Source organism: Hylobates moloch, unplaced genomic scaffold (assembly GCF_009828535.3).
Source record: "Hylobates moloch isolate HMO894 unplaced genomic scaffold, HMol_V3 SCAFFOLD_1, whole genome shotgun sequence".
Taxonomy (NCBI): Eukaryota; Metazoa; Chordata; class Mammalia; order Primates; family Hylobatidae; genus Hylobates; species Hylobates moloch.
This window is the reverse complement of record NW_026652276.1, coordinates 74,348,415-74,372,661: the sequence shown is the minus strand read 5'-3', so window position 1 is coordinate 74,372,661 and position 24,247 is coordinate 74,348,415. Positions and strand designations below refer to the sequence as shown.

Sequence of the window (24,247 nt, the reverse complement as noted above, 5' to 3'; positions counted from 1 at the left end):
TATGGGAATGTACTCAAGTATATTCACACACAAAGAATATGAAATGTCAGAGGAGATATAAAGTGATATCTGAGCTCCACGGAGTAAATCATATCCACAGGCTTGGTGAAATATAAAAAAAATTTTAAAGCTATCATGAAAAAATTATTTGAGATGAGCCTTGAAATGAACATGACAATGATGCTAATGGTTAACTAAAATTTACTGAGCAATAAAAACATACCAGGTACTGTGTCTGGTGTTTTTGCATAAATTACAAATATTTAGCCTCGTGTTACAGATAAGGACACTGAGTTTTGGACAGTGATTTTTCCAATGTCAAAGAGCTAATCACAGGAATGAGATCCCAACTGAGGTCGGCCTACTCCCAAAGTCCACACCTTAATAGGCGAAAGTGGAGGAAGAGTAAACTGGAAGAATAGCTGAGAAGGAAGAACAGTAGTGGGAAAGGCAAGATCAGAGAGGAAGAACCAGGGCAGTAAAACCCACAGAAACTGGCTCATCATTTGACCCAGCAGACTCCTTCTCCGGAGATGTTCTGGGGATAGCAGCAGAAATATGGTTATACATTCCAATGTCAAGGTCATGTAATGAACACTCCTGAGAAAAAACATAATAGAAAGTGTCCTCATAATGTCTAATATGTGTAAGAAGATATATAAACTCTCTCCTAATCCCATTGAGATTTAAAATTAGGCATTTTCACCAGCTTACCACCTAAGCTCTGGCCAATACAACCTGTCACCAACAAGATTTAAGGATCTGCTAACCTATTGGACTATATAACCCTAAAATGATCAAGTGAAAGTACACTTTTGGAGGCAGACAATGTCCACATAGCACACAAATCAACAACAGAACCAACAGAAACTTTCTGACTTTCCTGACAGTGGCTACAACTATCCTTATATTTTTAGTCCAGAGTAGCATATTGCTTGGGTTGTGAATAAAGATACATGCAGTGACACCATCATGGAAAACTGTACCCTCCGCAATTATGTGCTTTCCCTTATGAATCCACTCCACCATTTTCTTTTCTGTACATAACATCTTTCACATTCTCATCTCTAGTTCCAATGTCTTCTCCAAGATCCCAATTCTCATTTAGACACGTGTGATAGACATTACTAGGGCTTACAAATGTCTCCTTCTTGAGCACAAAAGCACTGCACTACCCTGCAATAGGCAGGACCACGTGACTCGTTCTGGTCAACGAAATGTGAGCAATGATGAGCACCTCTCCATCACTGAAGCAGGGAAGCCCCTGAGCAGTGCTCCCATGACTCTTCCCCTCCTGCTGCTAGAGATAACAGAGGATGGAGCCACAAGACTGAAGCTGACTGAGTTGCTGCAGGAAGGACAGCTGACTTAACATATCTCCCACAGTCACAGGGAACTGCAAGAGCAAGAAATACACTTGTGTTGTGCTAATCTCCTGTGATGTGGGGTTGTTTGCTACCATACCGTAGCTCAGCCCAGCCTGACTGGTAGAACAAGCTTAGTGGCTATCCCGAGGATAGCACAAAACCACCCAGAATCACATTCTCCACCTTCTTCCACCTAAATTCAGAGAAGCCTATAAACCTTAGATTTTGGTTAACCCTAGAATCTTAGATTCTACCCCTTTCCTTTGCACCCCTAGGCCTGTAGGAAGCAAATGCACAGAAGCAGTTTCATAAATTTTTACTGATGATGACGAAAGTCTTAAGCAAAAGTCAAATTACTTTTAATAAGTTAGATTTTTTTAAAGTGATGGAAAATACAGAGACCACCAGAAAAACATGTATTTTGGGGAAAAAAGCTCAACTATGAAGGTAGGTGTATTCTTAGATATATATAACTTTGAAACCTTTTTCTTACTATAAGAAACTAATGTAAGGCCTGGCGTGGTGGCTCACGCCTGTAATCCCAGCACTTTGGGAGACAGAGACGGGCAGATCCCCTGAGGTCAGGAGTTTGAGACTAGCCTGACCAACATGGAGAAACCCCGTCTCTACTAAAAATACAAAATTGGCCGGGCGTGGTGGCACATGCCCGTAATTGCAGCTACTCACTCGGTTGGCTGAGGCAGAAGAATCGCTTGAACCCGGGAGGCAGAGGTTGGAGTGAGCCGAGATCGCACCACTGCACTCCAGCCTGGGCAACAAGAGCAAAATTCTGTCTCAGAAACAAACGAAAAGAAAGCAACTAATGTAATTAGGCTGGGCGTGGAGGCTCATGCCTATAATCCCAACAGTTTGGGAGGCCGAGGCGGGCAGATCACTTAAGGTCAGGAGTTCGCGAGACCAGCCTGGCCAACATGGTGAAACCCAGTCTCTACTAAAAATACAAAAACTAATCAGTCGTGGTGGGAGGCGCCTATAATCCCAGCTACCCAGGAGGCTGAAGCAAGAGAATTGCTTGAGTCTAGGAGGCAGAGGTTGCAATGAGCCAAGATCACCATTGCATTCCAGCCTGGGTGACAAAGCGAGACTCTATCTCAAAAAAAAAAAAAAAAAAAAAAAGGAAAGAAAGAAAGAAAGAAAGAAAGAAAGAAAGAAACTCATGTAATTAGGAAAATCTCAATTCTCAATCTCAATTCTCACCCATGCTGCAAAAATGGCACACCAACTCTGAAGACATCCATTGATAAAATAGGCATATATGTGCTTACTTCTAAGGGTCCTACTATCACTACTGTGAACATAGTGGAAACTGACACTTTTCACAAAAATCACATACAATTTTAAAAATTAAAAGTGTAAACCCAAAGAATTGCAATGCAAATATCAAAAGTTCACCTCAAAGGTCATTTATCACCATTTTTTTCCCACCCTTCTTGAAATGCTGGCTCAGAGAATTGCTATGAAAGAAAATATGTTGTGGTTTCATTAAAATTTCTAGCTTAGAGATGTTGCAAACTTTATTATCAGTTCCTGGATCATACAAGCTGCACACACATCAAGACACCTACTCCCATTAATTAAGCAAACTATCAAACCTTGTTTTGTTTTGTTTTGAGATGGAGTCTTGCTCTGTCGTCCAGGCAAGAGTGCAGTGGCATGATCTCAGCTCCCTGCAACCTCCGCCTCCTGGGTTCAAGCAATTCTCCTGCCTCAGCCTCCCTAGGAACTGGGACCACAGGCACCTGCCACCACACCCGGCTAATTTTTATATTTTTAGTACAGATGTGGTTTTGCCATGTCAGCCAGGCTGGTCTCAAACCCCTGACCTCAAATGATCCTCTCACCTCGGCCTCCCTAAGTGCTGAGATTACAGACGTGAGCCACCACGCCCAGCCTCAAACTTTGAATAACGGATTTAAAATCTGAACAGGAAAATCTTTAATCTCCTCTGTTTTCAGCAGGAACACTAGAGAAAAGACCATCTACACAAAATAATATACAATTTAATTATAATTTCACTTGTCTTTCTCTGAAATAAAGCAAAAAAAATGCTCATCAAAATTTCAATGGTGAGTAGTCATTATATGGTTAAAAAGAGAAAGTATAATGTATTAGTCCGTTTTCTCTATTTACGTAATCACAATGAACAAACTGAAACTTCAGTTCCTCTAAATCCAACTTTAAAATCTTGCACCCTCAATATTCTAGGGCAAAAAAAAAAATTATTAATTAGCTATAAATCTAGACAATAAAAATATTTTAACTTAGATCCACCCAAAAGGCAAAGAATGACTGTTATCTCTCCCACCCCATCTATCTCGAGTGTTACTAAATATGGGTGTATTGCTCAACTTCCCTTCTCCACACAAGTATAGATTACAACTAGATTGATTGTTCTTCATTTCAAACACATGAGTCAAGAGGAAGTAGTATTAATTATTTATTGGTCAGCACACATTCATCAGGTACTCACCACATATGTGCACCTGTTTATAAGAGTCATTTCTGTTCTAGAGTTTACCAGAGTTCACCAACCTTGTGAAGAGACAGGCCAGGAGTTCAGCCTTCTGAACCATGCTTTGTGCCTTCAACCTCTAAACCAGTGAGTTCTGGGTAATATTTGATGGTAGGAAGTATTCCTGCCTTAAAGATGGGACTTTATATCTCCATCAGCCTTCCAATTTCTTCTTATATTTTAATTTTACTTAGCTGTGAGTAGCAAACATACTGTCTACTTGATAAAGTATCATCAATGCCCTGTCTTGTCTCTGAGGAGTTCATGAGAGGAATCTGTACTAGTCACTGTGCAAGAGTGGAAAATAACCTATCGGTGTAGCTGTGTGCAAACACCTCCTCTTTCTGCACAGGGCGTTCATGTATAAATTCCTATGCTTGGTTCTGAAAGTAAAATTCTGACACAAACACTCACTGGTTCTCTTATTAACTAAGTCTCTACCATAATCAGGGTGTGTGTAACCAGGTGCCGGGAATGCAGAGGTGGTAGTTAACTTCCCCACTCTGTCACAGTTACTTTCAAAAATGACTTACTGATCATTATTCATTTTAGTTCTACAGAAAGAATGAGACATCTCAGTTGAAACTAATACCCAAAAGGAACCTGAATGGCACCTTTAAAAAATATCTCATCCAGTCATCCAGAACCTGTTTCTCTCACTTTAGAAGAGGTGAAAGAAGAAAGCTTGAGTCGTAAATTGAAGACCTTCCTGTTACCTTCCTTTTACAGAAACAAAAGCAGCTTGTCAGGCAAAGATTATCTGAATACCTTGTGCTTAGTAAACAGACCAGACGAATATATTTGTTCAGTGGAGTGTTTGCATAAGGAAGCTACTGAAACTTACTGTTCTTGGGAATGTTTCCTCCCCATCTCACCTGCAGGTAAAAAGCACCGACTTCCTCCCCAACCTTAAGTACAGACCAATAAGCCCTCCTGAACAAGCCTTCATTCATGAAGTTGTCTGTTCTGACCCACCTCTCCACATTGCCTTGGCCAACTCTCCTGACCCCGTGCTCCTGGGAAAATTACTCAACCTCTCTGAGCCATCTGAGATGTGAAAAACTTCAGTTAAATGTCTGAAGAGGGCTCACTGGTATAACCTGATAACTGTTTAGAGCATGCCTCAAAGAGCACTAAGCTGCAAAGAAGAACTCATTCCATGCTCCATGACTAACCTCAACCCAGGCATTCACAATTTGAAATGTGTTCATAGCACAGCCCTGTAAACTTCAGGTAAAGGTCACATTTCAGACCTTTTTTGTAAACAGTAAATTATAATAGTAAGTTACACGTGAAGACACTGTGCTTACAACACATCATGTCATGACCAGTATAGCCTAAGGGTCCTCCGATCATCCTCTCCCTCCTGGGTTCCTTGTAAATGTTCCCAGTGTTACTGGTTTGGTATATCTCTTTCTGGTCCTTTTTCCTAGCCATTTATACATACATCCTTGAAACCACAAAAAAGATAAAGCGTAAGAGTGTAGACTTCAGGATAGCCATTATGGAGGAGAATCTGCCTCTGCCAATATTTAATCATATGAAGTTCATAAATATCCCATGATCCATTCATCCTGTTGTTGGATGTGTCTCCCAGTGACACGACCCATAGATCCATGAGTGCATGTTCACAGATGTTCCCTGAAACGCTGTGTGTGGAAACTGGGAGTTGCAAGAAATAAGGAAACCCAAGGTGACAGCAAATGTCTAGCAAGGTAGATAGATGGATTAATCATAAGAATATAGTGCTGAATTTAAAAAGTGAGAAATACTAAGTGCTAGAGCACAAAACTATTAGTGTAGATTTAAAAATACACAAATCTCATCTGCCATAATAACCACATACCTCAAATGATTGCCATGAGTAGGGTAAAACACGAAAATACTCCCTGTCATGTGTTAAGCACTTAGTAAATATTCACTATTGTTAGATAAAAAGATGTTCACAGTATACTATAAACTTTCTATTACAAAACTTCATTTATGATATCATCCTTTCTCAAGTGCTTTTTTCCTATTAAAAAAAATATATATAGAGGACCAGCCTGGGCAAAATAGCAAAACCCTGTCTCTACAAAAAACAAAAACATTAGCCGGGCATCGTGATGTGTGCCTGTATTCCGAGCTACTTGGGAGGCTGAGGTGGAGGGGAGGTTGCAGGACTACATCACACCACTGCACTCAGTTAGCCCGGGTGAAAAACCAGACCCATTTAAAAAAAAAAAAGGCCGGACGGTGCTCACCTTGTAATCACACATTTGGAGGCCGAGGTGGGCGGACACGAGGTCAGGGTCGAGTCGAGACCACGGTGAAACCCCGTCTCTACTAAAAAACAAAAAAATTACGGGCTGTGGGGGGCCTGTAGTCCCACTATCCTGGAGAGGCTGAGGCAGCAGAAGGGTGAACCGGAGGGGGTTGCACTGAGCCGATTGCCTACTGATCCAGCCTGGGCAAACGGGAGATCCCATCTCAAAGTAAGACAAACTGGAACACCATGTGAAAAACTGCATAGAGCAGTTAACTTTGGGGGGAATGTTTATACGTTTTTAGCTTATTTTCCTTGCTTGCTCATATTTCTATAATGAATATATATGACTTTAGAATTTTCTTTAATCCTTAATGTTCCTTTCAATATGGTTTATGACAAACAAAAATTAGAAACATCCTAAAAATCCATCAAAGGCTAAGTAGTTCAATTGTGGTATATACAAATAGTAGAATATTCTATAGCCACTTTTTATCAACCTGATAAACAGTATAATGTTGTGTGGAAAAAGGCAGGCTCTGAAATCGCCCACGTGAAGACCTGAGAGGCCGGTGGACGACAGCGGTGGAGCAGCATGGACTCTAGAGCCAGTCTGCCCACCTCCACATCCTAAGCTGTCATGCAATCCCAGGCAAGTCACTCGGCGTCCCTGAGCCTCAAGCCTCATCTGCAGAACAGGGTGATGACGGTGCCTGCCTAGTGGGGTTGCTGTAAGCAAATGTGAAAGATGTCAAAAATAACAACAACAACAACAAAACAACAAAAACACAAGGTCCACTAAAAAGTGGGTACATTTTATCTACGTAAATTAGATCTCAATAAAGATTGATTTGAAAATACACGCATGCGAAAGATCACATATTGTTTAATTCCATTTATATTCTGGATAGTATATCCAGAATAGGTAAATCACATACTGTTTAATTCCATTTGTTTTCTGGATATGACGTATATCCAGAAGAGGTGGTTGCCAGGGGCTGGGAGAAGGGAAAATGGAGAGTAACTGTTTCATGGCATGGGGAACAGTGGAAGTGTTTTGGAACTAGACAAAGGTGATGGTCAAACAACACTGTGAAATGTACTAAATGCCACTGAATTGTTAATCTTAAACGGATAATTTTATGTTATGTGGATTTCACCTCAGAAAAAGAAGCATGTTATTACATGTTTTACAAGAATATATACAAAGGATATACATAAATATTCAAAAGGTTGACTACGGGGGAAAGGCATGAGTAAGGGAATAAGGATAAAAGAAAGTCAAGAAATAGTGTTGTACAGGATAATTCTGAAAAAGGTCCTGCCCAGACCACTGATAACTGTGTGCCACGAACTGAGGTAAGATTTTCCTCTACACTGGAAATCCAAAAGACTGTATTGGTTTGCTGCCCCTTTTGGTAGCAACTCTATTCTTCATTTTGTCATTTGCTGTTTTTACCCAGTAGTATATATCTTGGAGCTCTCTTCATGTTAGTACATGCCATCTTTTATCAGTCTCTTTTACGGCTCTAGGGACGTACCATGATCCACGTGTTTTCAACATGGTATTTGTGCTGATCTTATATAATATGCCAATGAATGAAGGTCTCATAATGAACGATCAAAAATGGCTTGCAACAGTGTGTGCCAAACAAAAAGCCCTTTTCTGAAATAAGTTTAAATTGTAGAGTTGTTTTTTATGCATCCTTCATAGCCAGACTGCTCCCACAAACCATTGGCATTACCAAATGGCCAGGACTCCAATCATACTTTTCCCCCCATTTCCACATCCTCCAAACTGAGGTTGATTTAATTTGATTTTACAGGGGAGAAAAAAAACGTTAGCTGGATAAGAGTTCATTGTGTGGTTCTTTGCTCCAAGATGACCCTTCCGTAAGCCCCGTGACCACCTGGCCTGGCTGTTTGGTATTAAGTTTAAAAGACTGGAATTAGTTCAGAGAAAACACAGGGCGCTAGTAATAAATAAGTTCATGAAGCTCGCCTTGGACCTTCTGACTCCTCCAACTACTATGCTAAAAAGTCTACTTTTGCTGGATCTGTTTCCCAAATCCCAAACATCAACATGTCACCTGCTCAAATACACTGTTATCTAACAGAGTTCTCTGAGACTTTTTCATCAAAATAAACTAAAAGGCTGCCCTAATAATTAGTCACGAATGTCAGTTGCCTCAAGGTGACACAGGAGAAACAAATCTGACATTTGTAAAGGAACAGCAGCTGGAAAGAATCAGACAAGAGGAAAGGGGGAAAAAATGGAAATATTCCTTTCTGGGCTAGGTAAGGAACTGTATTTTAGAAAACCTAAAATAGCCTTTTATCAGAGCTGGGATAAAGGTCATCACCATGGACCATGGTACTGGGGTAGAGGACAAAGCCACCTCTCAAGTGCACCTCACCCTGCTCTCTAGGGACTGACCAGAGAGTGGGGTCTGTGAAGGTGCCAAGGGTGCTCTAGCATCTCTAAGGACTGGGCAGTTATGCAACACATTTATGTTTTTGCATAGCATCCCTCCCACAGGGCATTCCAATAAGCTTGACAAAGGAAATCTTTCATGTATTGGGTAAAAGCAACGTGAGGAGAAACCTCACATTGGTGGGAGAGAGACAGGAAACAGAGTTCAGATATGGATAGGCCTCCCGGACGCTTCCTCCTTAGGCCTGCAAACCTCAACTCAGTATGAGGGGCAATGGGAGAAATGGGCAAGGTGACCTGACCAGAGGTACACAGAAGGTAAGGACTGAGTCAAATCAGAGGGAGACAGATGAAGGCTTCCTGTCTCCCAGAGAAGGTACGTCCTCACTCTTGGCAAAGGCAGAATCATCTTCTGTCAATCGACTTGAGGTTGGTTTGGGTTTTTGTTTTGTTTTGAGGCCAGCTATTTATTCTACTTGCTAAATAAGAAACACAAGTAGCAAAATATTTTCCTAATTTACGACTTAGCAGCCTAATTTATTTTGACAGAAACAGAAGCATGCCTGCACACCAAGGCAAAAGTTGTGTTTGGCTGTTTGAAGATCTCCTTGGCATTCCTGCAGGAAATTCCTAGGTTTGGACAGTCCTGGAGAAGGGGCTAAATGTCTTTTTTCAGTGACGTGAGTCATCTAATGAAGTGGCAAATCGCCATCCTCAGCTTGAGCAAACCTGACAGAAATACGAGTTTTTAGGCAAAGAAACGTTGTTATAAGCCACCTTCAAAAGAAGACATTATTCGTGCGCTTTCAACTTTCTAAAGCCAAGGCTAATGCCACCGCCATACCTCTTAGGCATGGATGATCTCATGAACAGCAGCGGACTTTCATCTCCTGAGAGGTCTTGGTTACCGGCTCTGTGCCAGGCACTCCCCAGCTTGGTGACTACCTGCATACCTGCCCCTTTCCCATATCAGGAAGCTTTACCCAACCAACCTGCTAGGAACAAGGCTTTTTTAAAAGTCAGCCCAGGAGCCCAGAGGGGCGCTGGTTGGAATATGGTGAGCTCCAGTCCTAGGTTCTCAGCAGAAGCAGACATGCTCTGTTGGGAAAAGGAGACTGCTCAGACCTGCCAGGGTTGTATTTCCACGAGCCATCATCTTATGATGTGAATAAACTCACAACACGAAAATCAGTGATTATGTGTTTCCCTGCAGCTCTACCTGTGTCTTCAAAAGCATCCCACTCTCCCATGTTATTGAAGAACATTCCACCAAGGGTGCCTAGAAAGTAATGAGTCTGAATTCCTTAAGTCACACAGGGAACACGTTCCATTACAGATCCACCTGGTAGAATTTCCTATGGACATTCATTGTTGGAGGAGGAGATTCAGATTCAGCATGCATTAGAAAACCCCAATTTCTATCAATCAGAAAAAGGCCAGTATCCGGATGCAGGAAGGGGAATACTCTGTTTCTTTATCATAACCTTTATTACCTTCCTATACCACGGAAATATAGATCTGGAAAAATCAAAGAATCATATAAACTGACATTTCAGAATATTTTTATGATGTGAGGATCACAGATTATCCTATCCTTGGCCCCACTTCCCACAAAAGAAAAAATATATACAGTTGTCCCTCAGTATTCGTGGGGGATTGGTACCAATTTTGGATTGGTACCAAAATTCATGGATTTTATACAAGAACCTTGTATAAAATGATGTAGTATTTGCATATAACCTGTGCATATCTTCCTGGATACTTTAATCATGTCTAGAGTAATACCTAAGGCAATGTAAATGCTCTGTAAATAGTTGTTAACACTATAACGTTTAGGAAATAGTGGCAAGAAAAAAAGTCTGTACATGTTCAGTACAGATGCAATCATCCATTTTTTTCCAAATATTTTCAATCTACAGTTAACTGAATCCACAAATGCAGAAGCCATGGACATGGAGGACTGACTGTATACATATTTAATAGTCAAAGCCAGCCCTAGAAACATAATGTCCTATGGAGGGGAGGAAGAAAAAAGCATAACTACCAATTCTAAGATCACGTCCATGTTATCATGATTTAGACAGAAATAGCCTCCTAGCAGTAAATCACTAAAAGTCTCTTTATTTTGAAAGTACTAAGATATGTAGGATCATATAAACATCTTTTAACACCATGTCACCATTAAGGAGGCAATAAATGGAAATTACTGGCATAACTTTTGCTAACGGGAATTGTAATGGGGAAAGAATTTAAACAGAACTGGACCACATAAATTGGAAGAGAGTTCCCAGATAACCCCGTGCTCTAACAAAGCTTCTCTACTCTCAAACATCGGCACTGCAGCTGTCACTTGCCAAGGCCCATGGGACAGCAGAGGTGAATGTACAAATTAGACAAGTAACTTGTAAAGAACCATAAAAGCTCAGAAAATTCCCCAAAAGAATATCTTGGGAAGGTTCACTTTTGCAGTGTTCAACATGTATGATCTTTTCCGCTAAGTTGACTGGACAAAGTCCTACCATCAAAAATAGTGGCCATAGGGCACAGCACCATGCATACCAGGGTCAGGTCATAGGACAGCGGTATTTGCGTCAACTACTCTCCCACTTCTCCTAGCCGAATGCTCAACCAAGGTAGGTTTGCTAGAGCAAGGGTCAAGTCACCTAAAGAACATGACTGTCCTGAGAGAAACTCCTGTGATTTTGTCTGAGTAAAAAGGCTCAGAGAAAAAAATCGAAAAGTGTCACATCTTTCCAAAAGTAATTCCAGCCATAGAGAGCAAAGAGAAGAACACAGAATACACTCCTCCCCCACCCCCAAAAAAATCAAGTGTAAGAAATAAAAGCAGATTCCAAAAGGTCTAGACTCTGAAAAAGACGTGGGGAAAGCCTCAATTAAACACAGAGAAAGCTATTAGGAGAATCAAAAGATTGACAGAAGTTCATGCATCCATTCAACAAATAACAACCAGCTCCCAACTAGTGGTATGAACCGTGTTAAATCTTACTCACTACAGAAAACTCAGGACAGGCAAGCTTTTTATTCTTCAGGAACTTAAAAAGCTACCAGAGGAAATAAGCTATAATTATGCCCAAGCTGCTACATTACACAGCTACAGGTGATTTTCCCTAAGAATCATATGAATCAAGAATTTGGGGTGGGCATTTAGGTTGAACCTTGAAAGATTCACATAATTTGCATATTAAGGAAGAAAAAGTGAGATGATAGCACTCTAAAAAGTAGGCAGGGGGCCAGGTGTGGTGGCTCACGCCTGTAATCCCAGCTACTCAGGAGGCTGAGGCAGGAGAATCGCTTGAACTCAGGAGGTGGAGGTTGCAGTGATCCAAGATTGTGCCACTGCACTCCAGCCTGCGTGACGGAGTGAGACTCTGTTTCAAAAAAAAAAAAAAAATCTTCAGATATTTTCGGTGTGTTCAGATACTTTCCACATACACTTAACTCTCAATTTATTGCTCAAAAGCCTAGCAGAATACAGATAAGTCAGGTACTATGGGGACTTCCTACCCTGGATGGAAGAGGTCTCTCTCTGTCCACTTCCTCAGGGAGAGGGAGGCTTTTCTGTGACTTCTTTTACTTCCTTCCCTCCTACTAAATCACAGAGAGTTGTGTGTAGGTCTCCTCTATCCCTCTATTGTCCAAACCCAATGCCAGTCAGACAGATGCCCTTAGCTAAAGAAAAAGAAAACATATCCAACCCATTCCTGACTTTCTCTCCAAGTGGTCTGGGGCAAGCAAGCACTCCTCTCAATGCAACAAAACTCTGGTCTCACAATTGTTCTCCTACCAATCTCAGTGTTGTCTAATGGTCCAGGTTTAGAAACTAAAAAAGCCATTTATTAGAATCACCATTTAAAAAGATGAGACATAAAATAAAATTCTTTTTTTAAATTTTGGAAAGAAAAAAATTTAAAATAAATAAATAAATAAAAAGATGAGACAGTGTTCACAACTTGATAGATGCCTTCCAGGCCCTCACAAGTTACCTTGATATTAAAAACGAGACATCAAGTTCCTCTAACCTACTTTTCTTGCTTTCATCTAGTTTTTTTCTTTTTTTTTTTTTTTTGCAAATTTTGATTTACAAGTTTACTTTAAACTTTATCATCCAAGCATTATTTGCTCATCTTACTATAGAACGAACCTTGAAACATAATGGCATGCTATGAGGTACTGTCCAAGGAAAGAGATGAAGAGCCTTCCTTTGCTTGAGTATTTGAATAATGATGATAATCAAAGTTGTTCTTTGTTAACAAATTTTAATGTGAGTAATATATACATTTATAAATAGAGATAAAGGTCTCACTATGTTGCCTAGGCTGGTCTTAAACTGCTGACCTCAAGCGATCCTCCTGCCTCAGCCTCCAAAGTGCTGGGATCACAAGCATGTGCCAATGAAAGGAAACTAAACAACTCAATTAGCAACAGCAACAAATGCCCAACAAAGCTGAGAACTTAGCTCTGCTGAGAAGCAACACACACGTACTGAATGAATATGCTGTTGGTTTATCTAGTGAGAGTTCTCCCAGGGCAAAGAGAAAACCACTCTAAGCAGCACAGCATAATGGTTAAGAGGGGATTTACAGACTCCGGAGAGTGAGAAACTCAATTTGACCCTAGCAAATATTTTAAGTCTTCAGCTTCATTTTCTTCATTGGCTTAATATCAATATTAAATGAGATGTGCATGTAAAAAGTACTTGGCAGAGCAGCGATTAATACAGCACTGATAGGTGGAAGAGATGACTAACAACATGGATACAGCGCTCCTCTCCCAAAGAGATGACATGTATAGTCAATGCCAAAAGAGATGTCAAAATCAAAGGCAAGCCATTTCAACTGCATCAAGAAAAATAGTCCATAAAATCAAAGGCAATATTTCTAGGGAAATTTTGGTTCCTAACAGTTCTCCATTAAATGCTTGCTTAGTTTCTTCTGGATGAAATAAGAACTTTTTGTCAAAGATAATATAATTGAACATGTGTCCGACTGAGGAGATTAAGATTGTACACACTGCCCTCACCTTCAGTTAAATACCACCTTCAATTAAATCTAGGTTGCATTGCAGGGGTCATTTTTTTAAAGTGAGTCACTTCATTTAGTATTTTTCCAGTAAAAGGTAGAAATCTTTGGCTTCGAATGCTGATCTAGGAGACAGAGTCAGAAATAATGGTGATTCCTTTTGTTTCCTGGGTTGGTTTCTTTTGCATTGCAGTAATTCATTTAGTTGGTTAAGTCATACTGAACTGCTGGTGATTTCAGAAAAGGCAGGAAAGTGAACACATGAGCAGGATGATAGGAAGTAAAAAATTCCACTATAACCAGGATACCTTTGTTCAAAGGCACAACTTGATTAAATTCACATCCTGTGGTCATTTGTCGAGTTCTTAGAACAACGGTAAATTTAGTTACGGGTACAACAAAAAAACCATTGCTTCTTTTCGTTATTTCTCTTGTTGAAAGTTTAAACATTGTCTCAGAGTCCAGAGTTTACACACAAGCTAGAACATGATGTTAATACATGCATATCAAAAAACAAATACACACACACTTACAGGTATATTCAGTTAGTGTTAGCATTTAACCCATGCTTGTATAGGCAGCACTAAACTTCAAAAACTTTTTATGAACAAAATTGCAAAGTTGTATGAAAACATTAGTCCTGTCTCTCACTACTAGTCTATCTTGGAACAAGACAATTAGTCTGCGAGACAGAGTAGATGGCCGGAATTTCTAAGTTGGAATTGAAATCCCTTCCTTTAGGATCAACAGTACAACTATATAACATGCTACTGACAAAAGATAGAAGGACTTTGGAGATGGAACGATTAGTTACCACACCTCCACCAGAGAATTACCTCACAGGGTATAATCATTTCCCTGTTTGTTTCTCTCCTGCAGACTTTCCAAGTTCCTCAAGGTCAGACCACAAAGGGCGCTTCTTCTTTAGATCACCAAGATGTAGCAACGCTGGCACTCACCGGAGCGCAACAAAGACCGAATAAAGAGATGGAGGATAATTAACCCATCGTCCAGTCAAGAAAAAGCAGGAAGATTTAAATTCTGACCTTCAGCCAGCTCACAGTTGCTCAGGTCTTTTTTTTTTTTTTTTTGAGACGGAGTCTCGCTCTGTCACCCAGGCTGGAGTGCAGTGGCGCAATCTCGGCTCACTGCAAGCTCTGCCTCCCGGGTTCACGCCATTCTCCTGCCTCAGCCTCTCCGAGTAGCTGGGACTACAGGCGCCCGCCACCACGCCCGGCTAATTTTTTTGTATTTTTAGTAGAGACGGGGTTTCACTGTGGTCTCGATCTCCTGACCTCATGATCCGCCCGCCTCGGCCTCCCAAAGTGCTGGGATTACAAGCGTGAGCCACCGCGCCCGGCGTTGCTCAGGTCTTTCTAAAGAACAGACTCTCCACTCTTCCCACCCTGTTTCACAATTTAACAAGTATGGTTCCACTTTCTCTAACATGGAAGGAAGAACTTTCCTAACCCACATGGTGCCTTGCACTACCATCCAGGAGATGACAGGCATGTTTATAGAGTAGTGTATTTGCATCTTTTTTCCTTCTTTTAAATGTCTAACAGTCTGCTGTTTTGGCTGAATATTCCAGTCTGGTTTCAATGGTGGGAAGCACATGAGCGAAACCCTCCAGTGTTTTCACTTGGTGTAGGAATCTCTCTCCCCGCTATAATGAACTGTGAGTCCACTGCCAGAATTCCTCTGTACCCTTTTCAGCTGTCAGCACTTTAGCCTTAATGCTAATAACTTTTCTAAACCTCCCAATGTCCCCATCATTGCTCTGGAGAGATGACAGGCCATGAGGATTGCTGCTTTATGCAACTTATTTTATCAATTGCATTTTTAGGTACTTTGTGTGATGGAAGAAAGAATGAGAGGAGTAGTAAGAGGGTATTTTTAGAAGATTCCTCATCTCCTCATATCTTCTGAGCCTTTTTACCAATGTAGTAGCATTAATTATTTTGAAGACACATAAAAAGTGGTTTGGAATGTAAGCATTTCCGTTCGTGATTTCCCTGTATGTGAAATGTTTAAGTGCTTAAGCTACCATAAGATTAATCCTTTTTTAATGCCACAAATAAAACCAGTTAGAGGATAAATAGGTAAAAAGTAATCACTAAAATATAAGGTTTGAAAAGAGAACTTTTATCTATCTTAATTACCCTATAGGAGGTGCTTAATTAATGTTTATTGAATGACGGTGAATTCTCTAGTGAGTGAATTCTCAATTAGCCATACCAATGGAAGGGTACACTGATGTGGAAAATATAAATAACAAGAGACTTCACACACTGAGTTCTTTCCACGTAAAACAGAGACAATAATATCTGTCCACTGGGTTGCTGTATGGACTAAATGAGCTAAATATGAAATGCATTTAGCCCAGGAGCTGACAAGTAATAACAACTCCTCAGTGCTAACTGCTATTATCATAATCATCATCGCCATTTACTATGTATTGCACATTCATGATCTTTAATCCTTAAAACAACTCTGCAAGGCCAATATGATGGTCTAGATTAGGTTCTGAAACACCACAAAACACACTGAGGCCAAGTAACTGGCTCTCAGTCACAAAGCTAGCAAATGATGCCACTGGGCTCTGAACCAGGGTCTGCCTGGAGTTTCCTCCAATTGCCAAGTGATGCTACTTTAAAAATAGGGACCTTTCTTCTAGAAATTCATTTCTTGGCCAGGCGCGGTGGCTCATGCCTGTAATCTCAGCACTTTGGGAGGCCGAGGCAGGCGGATCACTTGAAGTCAGGAGTTCAAGACCACCCTGGCCAACATGGTGAAACCCTGTCTTTACTAAAAATACTAAAAAATCAGCCAGGTGTGGTGGCACGTGCCACCTAATTAGCACGTGCCAGCTAATCAGGAGGGCAAGGCAGGAGAATTGCTTGAACCAGGAGGCGGAAGTTGCGGTGAGCCGAGATTGCGCCACTGCACTCCAGCCTGGGTGACAGAGTGAGACTCTGTCTCAAAAAAAAAAAAAAAAAAAAGAAAAGAAATTCACTTCTTGTCCTGAAGTTTGAGAATCGTAAAGCTAGGTCAGACAGCAAAACTAGAGGAGGCAAAGAGGACCATAGCAAGGGTGAGGGCTTTGCAAACAGCCAAGACTAGGTTCAGATCCAGCTGCGTGACCTTCAACAGACTGTGATCATCCAAGTCTTTGCCTCCTGATTTGTAAAACTGAGATAATCACACCAACCCTCACAGGAATGAGGAAAGGATCAGGCATCAAGTATGCTGAGTAATTGGTCCAGTCCTTGGCACACAGCAGGTGCTCCATAAGTGTTTGTATCAGAATTATCTGGTCGACTTGAATTCCTTTTAAAAGTCCTCCTGGTATGGAGGAAAAAATCCCTCCCAGAATTTTGACTTTGAATATTTTTTCTAAAGCTTATTCTACCCTCAAAACATAAAGTAAAATTCTCCCCAGAGTCAAATTACTTCTATTACACATAATTTTTCTTTTGTCACGTGTTACTTTACACACATAAACACAAATATATCTTTTGCCTCTGTAAATAAAAAAAAGATTATATATAGTCATATGTTCTATATATAATCATATTCACATAAACTTTGCCACTTATAAGGGAAGAAAGAAAAGAGTGTAATGAAAATTAAACCAAAATAGAAAAGGAAATTCTTAAACTTAAAAAAAAAAAATCGCTTTCTTAGAACACTGTTATGCTACAAGATAACTGATGAAGAGGCTCTATACATACATATGTACTGATAATAATGCTGATAATAATGCTTATAAAGACCCATCAGCATTAAAAAAAAAAAAAAGGATAAACAAGGGGACATAGTCAAAGGGAATATGGTTCAACTGTTTATTTAAATCTGGTAATCAGATAAACCATCAATCTATAATAAAATAACAGTAGGAAAATTCATTTCATTATTGTAGGAAAATTCATTTCATTATTGCATGAAATGAAAACCAAAGGAAAGCGCATTTACAAATGCACACTAAGCCAGGCATTAGGTGATTTTCAACTCCTCACCAAAGCAATCAAATAGAGATTAACATACCTGTCAGCTGAAACCAGGCTGTCGAAATGAAAGCCTTAAATTACACATGTCCTTACCAAAAAGGATTTAAGAGATTTTTCTCCTAACTAATAAGGGGCACTGCATAGTTTTTAATAAAATAATAATGTTTAATTTTGCTTATGTGCTAAAAAGGCATTTTTAAGGAGATTAAAACGCAGATTCAAGACCACCAGAAGAAAACTTCCAATATGAAATCAGAACATTTGGTCATCTCTTCTGAGTACGTTGTTCATTTGTCTTTTACCCAGCAACAATTCCTGCAAAATGATAATCCAAACAGCCTTTCGGTAAACAGGAGCTTAAACACTGCCTCTCGAATCAGATTACATTTCAAGTGATCTGAAACTAAGACAGCACTTTATGAACATAGTTCTCATTTTAAAAAGTCCCAGGGAAACTGCCCTTTGAGGTTCTGAGGGAAACAGACACCAAAGTTTAGGACTCAGCAGTTCATGATCACTGATACATCCAACCCTCTAGCCATCGTTTTGAAAGTGAAGCAGAATGGGGTTTGGAGGAAGAGAACAGGGAAAAAAGGGATACTTAATAGTGACCCTCAAGAGGAAAACAAAGCAACCTTGAGAAATCTTCCAGAGGATATTAACAAACTTGCATCTCTGAAACACTGGACCACCAAATACATCATAAAATTTGAGAGGATCAGATTCTGCCTCAATATCCATGGAGAAGATACTGCTGAGAAAACTGTTGACACAGGAAAGTTAGTTCCTCAAAATGTATCAGGTTCCAGGTATATTTTTCAGAATTTTATCACCATTACATAAACAGGATGAGCTACTTCACAGTACTTTAAATCCAGCAGAAAAGGCAAGACCAGACCATATCTCAGGATTCGGGTATCATTATTTCAGAATTTAAGACAATTTACAACTGAAACTGGGCATAAGATTTCCCGATTTACAATCCATAAGGGAAAAGGGAGGTTCTTCCCAGGGAAGAAAGTTATTTATTGACTCAAAACAATAAACTCCTCTTTAAATACATTGTAAGTATATATTTTAACAAAGAAAGTACATTAGATCAGGATTACATTTTGCTGATTGGGGTGACATGTCATCTCTGTCTCATGACCAGTTACGTACCTAAGAGCAGTATTACATAAAACACTCACTAGTGGTGCCTGCCACACTTGTGATTCCTTCCCAGGCAGGAACTTCCGATGCTACAGCCTTCTCCAAGGAGGGTGTCTGAGTTTAGGGCAGTCAGGTGTTCTACAAAGGGACTCGCTAAAAACTAGATTCTCAATCTTTGGGATTAAGATTGGGAAATAAAGACAGAATCCAGTAATTAGCAGCCATAGTTGTGGCTAACAGGGAAAGAAGAGAGAAGCTGGATGGGCCATAAGGAGCTATGAATGAGCCAAAATTCTGACTAAGTAGAAACAACAACAGAGAAGACATGCACAGATAGTAGATAAGAAAGCCAGGTAAAAACAGCCAGAGAAGCAGGTGGGCATGAGCAAAGCAAACACACGCTGACTGGCCAGTTACACTAAGGTTAGAGGATCCAGAATAGTGAGGATCCAAAATTTCCTGCTGCTGAGGTCTTATCCACTTCCCAGTCCATACGTAGACATTTCACTGCAATTCCCAAGACCGAGACCCTCAACTTTTCCAGGGATGCTAGAAAACCCAGGATTATGGATGAGATTCCTGTCCCCCTATTCCCACATCTACCTTTATAAAGAATGCCCCATTATTTGGGTAATTTTAGTGAGTCCCTGTCCCTTACAACCTAAAGGGCAGATTAACCAATTTTGTTATATTCCATAATCCAGACTTCTCACCAATTCAAAAAAATCTTTCCATAAATTTGCTCATAGGAATAAACTTCATCACACTTCATTTTTTAGACCATAAGTGATGCAACTTTCGTTCCCTAAACTGAGGCAATAATTTTTTCTTTTCCAATCCACAATTACCCAACCATCCCACCCCACCTTACCCCACCCACCATTTTCTTCTGACCTTAGATATTTTAGGTCTGGGTCAAATCGGGAATAAGACAAGATGCCTTCTCACTATAGCTCCCTCTTACCTTTAAGGTCAGTAATGGGAGCAAATAAGCTAGCATTTAATTAGTACAACTGGAAGAAATTTTCACAGTATCTATCAAAAGTATAAAGGCGATACTACTGGCCCTGGCCATCAAAAATTCTGGATATCTATCCCACAGAAATAATAAAAACTTGGAAACAATCAATAAGTTCATCAATAAAGGAATTAGTTAAGTAAATTAAGCTGCACTCATAGAATAGAAATGGATCCAGAATAGGCATTTTTAAAGGAGATGGATCTCTGAGAAATGGCCTGGAATGACAGCTGTGAATATTTATAATGTGTATACTTTACTAAAAATATTTACAGAAAATATACAGAAGTAAAATACCCAAGTTATATATTACTTTGAAGAAGTAAAATTTACAGATTGCAGAACAATATGTATAGTTTCCACATTACATGTAAAATTATTACATTTTGGAAAAATCTTTATGTAGATATATACATAGAAAAACATCTGCAAGGATACACACCAAAGTGGCCATACAGGCCATCTGTGGGCAATGAAAGTTGGGAGTTACTTTCATCTACTTGATTCACAAATATTATACATTTGTAACTTAAAAAACTTTTTAAATAAAGACTAGTCATGCCAAAAGCTATTTTGTCCTTTTGTTCTAAATACTACAAAATCCTTAAAATTTAGAAGACCACAAAATTCAATATTTATATCATCAAATTAAATTCCTATTCATTTCTCCCACATCCGCATGAAATCATATAGCTAGTTCTACAAAAAAATACCACATATTTAGCTCATCTAGAAAATCCTCACGCTGCCAGCTCTAGGTTTGATACAAAGTCACTATGAAATCCAAAAGTCACTACTCTGTTCAAACACATCCACAAACAGTAAGAAAGTTACTGACTCTTAACTTCTCTCTGTGCCAGAACTTCTTGTAAAACAATTTTTCTTTTTTATTTATTTATTTTTGAGACGGAGTCTCGCAGTGCAATGGCACAATCTCAGCTCACTGCAAGCTCCGCCTCCCAGGTTCACACCATTCTCCTGCCTCAGCCTCCCAAGTAGCTGGGACTACAGGCACCCACCACCATACCCGGCTAATTTTTTGTATTTTTAGTAGAGACGGGGTTTCACCGTGTTAGCCAGGATGGTCTCAATCTCCTGACCTAATGATCTGCCCTCCTCGGCCTCCCAAAGTGCTGGGATTACAGGCGTGAGTCACCGCGCCTGGCCAAAACGATTTTTCTACCAATCGACGAAGTGCCAAATATCAGAATAAGGTGATCCAGCAGTATCTGGAAGACAAAAGGCAAAGTATAATAGATACTCCTAAGAAATCTAAATCGTAACACAGACATTAAGAGTAGACTGTATTAGATGTATTCTGTGATTCTGAAAACATTTAAGTATGAGAAAAAATACACTTACACACTTTGCAGTAATCATAAGGCACGCTTGTCTATCAGTGTATGCCAAAATCTCAAGAAAAAAAATCACTTTTGCCAAGCAAGTATTAATCTAAGACTAGTTTATTTTACTTGCTGTAGCAAATTAAATGTGAAAGTACTGGGAATACAAAAAAGGTAGACATTTCTAAAAATATCAATTTACACTTTTTTTTTTTAAAGTCCTATGCCATGTAAATATATACTCCTACATCAGAATTCAAACGGTGTCTAGCCTTGGATGATGAGGTTACTTTCCCTCCTTTTCACTCATCAGTGTTATATAAATTTTCTACAATGACCTTATACTATTGTTTGTATAATATTTGAGAAGTTCAAAATAGGGCCAGGCTCAGTGGCTCACACCTGTAAGCCCAGCACTTTGGGAGGCTGAGGCAGGTAGATCACCTGAGGTCAGGGGTTTGAGACCCGCCTGACCAACATGGCGAAACCCTATCGCTATTAAAAATACAAAATTAGCCTAGTGTGGTGGCACATGCCTGTAATCTCAGCTACTTAGGAGGCTGAGGCAGGAGAATCACTTGAACCAGGAGGCAGAGGTTGCAGTGAGCCGAGATTGCGCCATTGCACTCCAGCCTGGACAAGAGTGAAACTCCATCTCAAATAAATAAATAAATAAAATAAGGTTGGAATTTTTAATAACCTCAGAGATCCAGATAACATCTTTTTCTCAGTGCTTCTTCCTTACATGAGAAAGGAACCCAGGCCAGCCACGGGAAGGACACTCCACAATTCTAATCCCACGTCCAGACCTGTCTTCCAATGTAATAAACAGGTCACTTAGCCTTTAAATCTCTAATTTTATAAAGATAACACTTAGCCCTCTTCTCACATCTAAAAGCATATAATATTTTATGACAAGGGCTTTTACCAGAAATACTTTATGACTTAATAAAAGGTAAAATAGGCCAGGCGCGGTGGCTCACACCTGTAATATCAACACTTTGGGAGGTCAAGGTGGATGGATCACAAGGTCAGGAGTTTGAGACCAGCCTGGCCAAGATACCAGCCTGGCCAATATGGCAAAACCCGTCTCTACTAAAAATACAAAAATTAGCCAGGTGTAGTGGCAGGTGCCTTGTAATCCCAGCTACTCTGGAGGCTGAGGCAGGAGAACTGCTTGAACCCCAGGAGGCAGAGGTTGCAGTAAGCTGACATCGCACCATTGCATTCCAGCCTGGGTGACAGAGCAAGACTCTGACTCAAAATAAATAAATAAATAAATAAATAAATAAAAGGCATAACAGTACATCTCCCTTCCTTCTGTTATTTCTAAACTAAAAAAAAAAAAAAAAAAAAAAAAAAAACTAAAACAAGAACTAAAAAAAATGAAGAGGGGCAAACTCTGTAATTCTGTCAGTAACTATTACAAAGCTTCTAATATTTCCATCCTAATAGGCTAGCAATTCTTTTTGAAAAACTGTGAAACAGGGAATAAAATATTGCTGGATTGACTTCAAAGTAAAGAAACTTTCTTAATTAAGCAAAAACCTACCTTTACATTGAGTGATGCACAGACAACATGTTATTTTTCGGGCTGTGACAAATCTAGCTCATGACTTGTAGGTGGCAGGAGAAACAAATACATATGCATGCAAACAATCTATATTTTTAACGTGGTGTTAAGTTTTAAGAAAGTCAGTCTGGAATAAAACACCTCAAGGCTAAAAAAGGATCAGCATTACACACACACACACCCTCCCTCACCCTTCAAATATCACATTGGAATCAACATCTTTAGATTGTTTAGCAAGCGATACACTCCTGAAGCCACTTCTATAGCAAAAATCACTCTGATGCTTAGTTCACACAGCAAATTAGTATATGAAACCTATAATCAATGGCACTATAACAACGAGAGTGTACACAAGGGTAGTTGGGTAATAGTTTCCCCTAACACGTGTGAAAAACAAAAGTCAGATGAATGACAAACATTGTATATTCATCTTCCTTGTGCTAAATTGAGCTGCTGTGGCAAGGAATTTGCAAAATGGCAATAAGAATTCTTTCCATCCTTGTATATATATCCCTCTGCCATGGGATTTTACCACTCCTCCCAAAAAGTAGAAAAATCTATTTCTTTTCCCTTTGAATTTGAGCTGGCCTTGTGATATGCTTTAACCCACAGAATGTGGCAGAGTGGCATTATGTGACTTTCTAAGACTAGGCCTCAAGAGTCCTTGCAGCTTCCACTCCCACTATCTTAGAACACTGCTGCAGCCAAGAAACAAAGTACAGGCAAGTTTCTTTCAGGATGAGAAATCAGTGGAAAGTGAGGGCCAGCCAACAGCCACCACCAACCACCTAACACGTGAGTGAGACCATCTTAAAAGAGAGCCCCAACCAAGCTGACCATGGGTCTGACCCCAAACTGAAGAAATGCCCAGCCCAGCCAAACCCAAATTGCTAACTTGTATTATAAGCATGTACAATGGTCCTTACTTTAAGCCACTAAGTTTTGGGGTGCTTTGTTACACAGCTATAGATAGCTGATACAGTGAATGTCAGAATCCATGATGAAAGAACCTGTCCTTTCAGTCTGTCAGAGGCACCCTTGATGGCAAAACTTCAAAAGAGGCACCTACCTCAACAAGAGGCTGCTGCTGAATCATCCTTGGAAAAATTACACTCTCCCTACCAATTCCCTTGCCTTGACCCCTTGTCAAGTCCTGCAAATTGTAAACTTGGAAACGCCCCCAAATTCTTATTCTCCCTCTTTCTCAGGCCTGCTCAGGTTTGAGGTCTCTTGCTGCTGTGTAGTAGTCTTTGCCTTGGAACGAGCCCATCCATTTTCTCCCTGGCTTCACAGACCTGACTGTAGAATCCCACCCACCACTCTGCCACCAGACTCCTCTCAGCCACCATCAGCTTTTACTTTTGCAATCCCTACCTCTATGCCAACAGCTCACTGTAATCTCCAACCAAGTCCTAGTCTTATCACTTCTATGAAATAGTGATCCAGAATTTACTACAAATAATAGTAAACAAAACTGACGGTAAACAACTAACAGCACTGTCATGCTAAAGAGTCATTTTGTAAGGTTACATA

General features: G+C 40.0%; 1 protein-coding gene across 2 annotated transcripts in view; it reads right to left on the bottom strand.

The window, feature by feature from the left end:
- The window catches only part of STK39 (serine/threonine kinase 39), a 304,185-nt gene that overhangs the window by 263,486 nt on the left and 16,452 nt on the right, over window positions 1-24,247 (bottom strand). The window lies entirely within an intron of this gene.